Below are 7,486 nucleotides of genomic sequence, written 5' to 3'. Positions count from 1 at the left end.
GCCAAATGAGATTCCCAAAGAGTAGATCAGTGCCATGCACCACCTACAACATTGTCCCCCAGCGCAGAATTTAACTTTTCTCCGTAGGAACCATCAAGAGCTGGGCTTTCCACTGGAATAGTACCTGCCACCTGCCTGGCAGCCCATGGGGTTAGGAGGAAAAGCATGTGCCCCTTCTCACCTGTGCATTGCAGCCAGTTTAGTTGTTTCTCAGAGAACTAAGCGGGAACACTGGAAGACAGAACCAGCCCCCAAGAGCAGAGCCCCGCCCCTTCATCTGCATAGCTCCACCCCAGATTTCTCAAAATGGTACTGAAAAGCAAGTATTATTTGTCCTATAGTGATAGTCTGTGCAAAAACAGTGCATTTTGGTAGACGACAACCTTCTGGGCTGTTTTTCTTTCTTTTAATGCTTTGAACGTTTTTATTATGAACAAAAATGGTCAAACAAACATCACATCACAGCAAAGCATGTCCCATCAAGAAATATACAATAAATGATGTGTGTTTTGATGTTTTGAGTTCATTGCTGATTTTAACTTTTTTAAATAGTTGCTTTAAACTGGTTTTTTAAATTAATTTGTAAGCTTATTTGGGGTTTCTTACAAATTTTATGAAGCAAATAAATATCACAGACCTTCATTTCTTTTGAAGAAGAGTAGGCTATTAAGGTTGCAATCCTATACCCTCTTGCCTTTGGGAGTTCTTTTGGGTAGCCATGTATAAAGACTGGTAAACAACTGTTTGACTTTTAGTAGACATCTGAAGGCAGTTCAGGGAATTTTTTAAGGGTTGTTTTATTATGCTTTTAATACTTTGTTGGGAGCCGCCCAAAGTGGCTAAGGCAACCCTTAGATGGGTGGCACATAAATAATAAAACTGTTGTTGTTGTCATTATACAATTGTACTGCAAATTACAACAATTTCAAAGTGTTCAGAGCATTTCACATACAATCATCTCAGCAATCATCACAACAGCCCATAGCTGTCAACTTACAGATTTGAAAATAAGGGACCAGCAGCCAAAATTAGGGGCCTGCAGCCTCACCTGTTCCAGGCACTCCAGTCTTCCTTTCCTCCTATAGTCTGATCAAACTCATGCTGGTAGCTTCGAGAACACTGTCCAACCAACTTTGTAACCAGAGGTTCAACTGAATAGAATCTGAATCACATGCACCACAAGGCCTATGCAGCCTCAACTTAAGATGGCTCCCCGGCCTGACTTTGCACTGCAAAGTTTGCAGCAGCACATGCAACAAAATGGCGTCCAGCATTCAAAAACCCCCTCAGCTTGCATTAACTAGCCACACACAAGGCATGCAAGCTCCACCCCCCAGTCGTTCTTAGACTTCTTATTGGGTGAGCAACACAGCCAAGCAACACAGTTGGAGCCTCCCTCCTCCCTGGCTGGCAGGGAGGGAGGGAGAGGAGCTGCTTCCTTTGAAATTCAAGGGACATCATTTAAGGGACATTTAAGGGACATCCATCAATAAGGGACAGCAGCGGGACATGGCGCTGGAATAAGGGACTGTCCCTTCAAATAAGGGACACTTGACAGCTATGCAGCAGCCCTGTATGGTAGACCAATACTGCTAACCACCATACGCCACATCCTGCAAATGGAGAACTGGGGTGGAGAGAGGAATAGATAGTAGCTCTCCTGAGGCTACCTGGTGCCAGTTCATGTCTGGGAATTGAGATCCTGAGGTCCTGGAAGCCAAAAATAGGTTGCTAGTTGAGTTGTTAAAGCCCAGGAACTCCATGGTAGCAGATATGCTACTCGTTTCATGCATTGGACCAGCTAGATAGGTAGAGCTGTGGGGTCTCAGCACATGGATGAGATGGTGGTGGTTGGGAAGAAGGTTTTAGAATTGTTAGGCACTGGGGAACACCTTGGAACATGGTGAGTCTTGTTCCTCTCGAACTGCATTGGAGCCGGAGGTACAGTACTTAATATCAAAAAGGTTGTAAATCACCCTTTTGTGAAACTGATTTCTGGGGGAGGCCAGCCAGAGGTGGGGAACACCCAGTTCAAGACAGCTCACCTTTAAGGAATGTGGTTATAAATGTTCCAGGTGACCTAAATGGGGTTAAGGTTGAGCTTGGAAAGGAGCAAAAGGGAAACAGATGCAATGTATTTGTTAATAAACTTGGTAGGCCAGCTGAGCGCTTGGTGCTAAAGAGGACGTAGATAGAGATGTTGATTGAGAGAATCAACAGGATGCAGTTATCCATGGAGAGAAGGTCTATAGTGAGGACTGGGAAGGGCATTCGGGGAGAATGTTGCTCTAGATGTCAAAGAGAATCCAAAGAAGAAAACTTAAGAGTCCTTTCCAGAGGTGTGCCACCCGTGGTGAGTGTGTCCCGGGGGCGGCACGCCGATGTCACCCCCCCTCAGGGATGATACCCACCTTGCTCCACCTCTGGCACCATCAGGCCTGATCCATGCACTAGTTCCATGGTGGTACAAACAGCTGAATGCCATCATATAACATCAGTCAGACCAGTCTAGGGTCCAGCAGATGCAGGGCTGGTTTAGTCCTGACCCCTTCCCACCCTCGAAATGCCCAATTTCAGGTCTTTCCACTGGTCTCTATTGGCAGGGATACCACTAGTGGAACTGCTGGCCATATGTTCAGAGGACAGAAGGGGTAAGTGGGCAGCAGTCAATAGAGTAAGGGAAGAGTCTCTGTTCAATCCAAACATCCCATAGCACCTAAAGCAGGTTTAGATTGCTCTGTCCATCTTGAATGGTGTCCAGAACTAGGAATAAATAACGATAGGGTGATTGGGAATCGTGACCACCGTGTTATCAAATCACATCAGGACTGGTTTATTTTGTATCCATCACAAAATAAGATTTTTTTTTTTTAAGAGAACTACATATCCACATAAAGTTGAAGAAAATGAAAATGAACTTTACACGGACGCGAACAAAACTATATATAAAAGCATAAAGCAAGTTAACATTCTAAATTCTGCTGGTGACACACGAATTCTTCTTTAAAGATTGTCCCATCTACTACCAAACTCAATCTATGCGTAAGTGGGAATTTGCCCAGAAAGTCCAGCATAGTCACATCTGATTTCAAAAGAGGAAACTTGCTTTAAAATTAAATGGGAGCTGAAAATATGAGTCGGCAAGACTCTCCAGGGTGCTTGGAATTAGTTAAAATGATGGTCACAGAAGCTAAAATAGCATGACATTCACATATTAAGACAGGCACAAATAAGTTCAAGAGGATGTCAGTATGGCTAATGAGCAGAGTCAAGATGAAAGGCTAGAAGTCTTCCTTTAAAAATAGAAGGTTGCCCCAAATGAAAGAACAAAGAAACAAAACAAAAAAGGCACGAATTCTGGTAAGCAGTGAAGCGGGCAAGTTGGAATATGTCATCAAGTTATACAATACGGGGAAAGCCCAAGCAGACCACAAAGAAATCTAAAAGGATCTCTCTAAACTGGATGAATGGGCAACAAAATATCAAATGAAGAACTATATAAATAAGTGTAAAGTGATGCACACTGGGGCAAATAATTCTGGGTTGGATTCAGCTCACATTGAAAAGTTGCTCATCATGACCCCACTAATTACAATGGGACTAAGTTCTACTAACTTTCCCTGGATCCAGCAAATGTGCTGATAGGGTCTGAACTGGCAGTGGGAACCCAAGAAAAGGATCTTGGGGTCAGGTGGGTTGATGGATAACTAAACAAAAACATCAACTCAGCGTGCAGTACAGTAAAGGCAAATTCCATTCCAGGGGTTGTTATTTAAAAAGGGAAGGAAATTAAAGCTATCTGCATTGCAGACCCTATTCCCGGCTTACAGCTCACAGGGAAGAGGGGCTGACTGTTAAAGCACTCTGGGAATTGTAGTTTTGTGAAGGGGGAGAGGAGTCTCCTAACAGCTCTCAGCTCCCTTTAAAATACCACAGTTCCCAGCATAGGCACCAGCTCCAGGGGGCCGAGGCACTTTTGGCCCCCCGATGTTTTTTAGGGGGCAGGCCCCATCAGTGTTCAGAGGGCGTTCGGTCCCACTCCGACTCCTTGTGACGTCACACGACGGCAGGACATCGCGCAACGTCGCATGCGCAACGTCAGGACGTTGTGTCAGGCCCCCTCCAACATCATGAGAAGTTGGCGCCTCTGGTTCCCAGAATTCTTTGGGGGAAGCCATGTCAGTTTAGGGGGGAGGGAAATCATAGAGCTTTCAATGTATGGTGCGAATGTGGCCCTCCCAGTTAACAGAGGGAAACATAAACAAAGCAACCTTTGGACCGCCATGTTTTGGAATCCGCCATACTGCAGATTCTGAAGTGGACAATTGCTCCAATCCAGGTCACAATCCGTCTGGTTTGGGTGAAGTGACACGTGTGCCTCTGGCCTCCCAACTGCTCCACACGAATTCCCATCTGTTGCTTGAGGTACCCAACCCAGCTCTGTCTTAACTGTAGGGCTGCCCCTGCCCCCTGCCCCCCCTTGCCCAAACAGGGCCTTCTCCTCTTAGGTTCGCAAGGTTCCCAGCTATTACAATTACACCATCTCTGGTAAAAAGGAGCAGACAGGAAAAGGGGGACCGGGGAGGGGGGAAGTAGCCATTTCACTTGCTGCTGTTCCTCCTCACCCCATGACTCACCAGAAATTTAGCAGTTAGTTAGAGCATGTTACTTCCACTTGTACAGTCATGTGTGACTAATTTCTGACTAATAGGTTTTTCTGTCTCCCAGGAGACGCTAAGTTTCCAGAGCTTTCAGGTTACCCATTTTGCACTGACTGAGCAGCTGTGACAGAAGGGGAGAGTCCCTGAAAATGGCTGTGGTGAGGGGTGAGAGAGGGGCTGTTTCTCTGATTCGTAGGCTCCCTCCTGCCATTCCACACACACGCCCCCCCACGAGCCGTTATTTCAGTTTCAGCCATGATGGTTTAAGCTCTCATGGGAAGTTGTAGTCCCAAATCTCTGGGTGGGCACCAGGTCGAGGAAGCCCTGAACACTCCTCAAATCCTTTATCCTTAGCGTTCATAGGACGAGAGGAATGAAAGCAGCACAGAGATTTCTGAATTTTAAAGCTAAGCAATTGCGGGCAAATCAGTCAATGAAAAATGCATTTGTTAAACAAGACAGCTATGACAAAGAAGGGCAATTCGTCACCAAGGGAAACAAAAATCCAATACACAACATAATCTTTGTTTAAAAAAATGAAAACCATTGCTGTTCTACCTGGAGTGCTGCATCAGTGGCGGAGCCAGAGATGAGGTGTGCTAAGTGGTGTCAGGGCCACAGTGGATTGATGGGGTACTAAATCCCCTGCTCCCCCAAATTCCTTATAAATAGGTTTGGAGCTGCATCAAAACTTGAGCTGAGGACTCCGTTCCCTCCAATGGGGCATTGGATGTGGCGGCTGCATCTTCACAGAGTTCACAGAAATCAATGGAACAAGTTCATCATGCCTTACCTGAAGTGCCAATGATTGTCCCCCTGTTATTTGGGGAGGGATTTGTAAGAAAATGGCATATGTAGTAGAGGTGACTGTGGGTAAAAAACCTGAAAAAAATCAGAAGGATGGGTAGGGTGGGGGTTGAGGAATTATTCTGAATGGAAGTTTTTTTTAGGCTTCTGTTTTTGCTTCTTGTTTAATTGATGACAACTGATAAGGATCCTTCCAGACCCCTCTTATTTATTATACATATAAATGTATAATAAAGTAAAATAAAAATAAAAATGAGAACCCTGTGAAAGTTTTCCTTACGTGGAAAGCGTGCAGAGAAATTTATTAATTTATGCCTCTGTCTTTGTGTCCCTCTAATTTGTTCCCAAAACTCTAGGAAGAGCTTGATTGTGTTCAGGCTACTTTGGAGCATATCCACTTTGCTTCTGGCAAGCCCTGAATTTAAATTGTTCTCATGTGTTCTATTATTATATATATTTATTTTGAGCTACCTTGGGCTCCCTTTGGGGAGAAAGGGCAGGTTATAAATTAGAAATACCTTAATCAGTTGATCAGTATTTTTATTCGGTGGGGATATATTTTTAAGACCCCATTTATGTGCATTCAAATTTTTGTGTTCATGGAAAGATGGGTAATTATGGAAAAAGGGCCATTCTATTTCATTCACAGGTTCTCACTTTGTACATCACGTTTGTTTCCAAAATATGAGCGCAAAGGGAAAGAACGTATGAATATTAGCCACTGGCATCAGACCAGTGGTCCAGCTACTTACATTATTGTCTAAGCTGGCTGGCAGTGGCTCTGTGGGGTTTAAGACAGCGGTCTCTCCCAGCCTCGACCTAGATGTGCCAGAAATCGAACCTGAGTCTTTTGCGCGCAAAGCAGTTGCTCTACTACTGAGCTACAACTCTTCTGCCTAATGTGCATTGGCTGGGAAAGGCCCTTACAGCTGCTACATTGAAGAGTAAACAGCCTAGACCTAGACAGATCAGTCATCTGGCTTGATACCAAATGGCTTTCTAAATGAGTCCCCCTCATTCCACCACATTACAAGGTTGTGGGAGTAGGCTGTGGTTAGTCAGTGTCAAGGGAAGTCACTCGGCACACATCGGATGATTTTCCTATTGCTTCGCTGTGCTCTCCTAAAGCTGACCACAAATACAGAAGCGGCTCTGAGGAGCTCAGAGAGCCAAAACTCTGAAATTGTTGGCATCCATCTGCCTCAAGAGACAAGGGGGGTGAAGTCAAACTGCTGTTTTAGCAGCACCAAAGTGACCTCCCCAGGGTGTCACCCCGCTCTCGGCCTTGCTGATGTGGTCCAATACGTTTGGCACCAGCTTGGCTGCAGGATTGCCAGAAGCAGGCAACCACTGGCAGAACCACTGGCAGTCATCTTTGAGAATTCCTGGAGAACAGACGAAGTCCCGGCAGACTGGAGGAGGGCAAATGTTGTCCCTATTTTCAAAAAGGGGGAAAGAGAGGACCCAAATAATTACCGCCCAGTCAGTCTGACATCAATACCAGGAAAGATTCTGGAGCAGATCATTAAGCAAACAGTCTGTGAGCACCTAGAAAGGAATGCTGTGATCACCAATAGTCAGCATGGATTTCTGAAAAATAAGTCATGTCAGACTAACCTGATCTCGTTTTTTGACAGAATTACAAGCCTGGTAGATGAAGGGAACGCAGTGGATGTAGCCTACCTTGATTTCAGCAAGGCATTTGACAAGGTGCCCCATGATATTTTTGTAAAGAAGCTGGTAAAATGCGGTTTTGACTATGCTACCACTCAGTGGATTTGTAACTGGCTGACTGACCGAACCCAAAGGGTGCTCATCAATGGTTCCTCTTCATCCTGGAGAAGAGTGACTAGTGGGGTGCCACAGGGTTCTGTCTTGGGCCCGGTCTTATTCAACATCTTTATCAATGACTTGGATGATGGACTCAAGGGCATCCTGATCAAATTTGCAGATGACACCAAACTGGGAGGGGTGGCTAACACCCCAGAGGACAGGATCACACTTCAAAACGACCTTGA

This window comes from Podarcis tiliguerta (assembly GCF_965153285.1).
Source record: "Podarcis tiliguerta genome assembly, chromosome: 13".
Taxonomy (NCBI): Eukaryota; Metazoa; Chordata; class Lepidosauria; order Squamata; family Lacertidae; genus Podarcis; species Podarcis tiliguerta.
The sequence above is the reverse complement of the archived record's forward strand: the minus strand, read 5'-3'. Positions refer to the sequence as shown.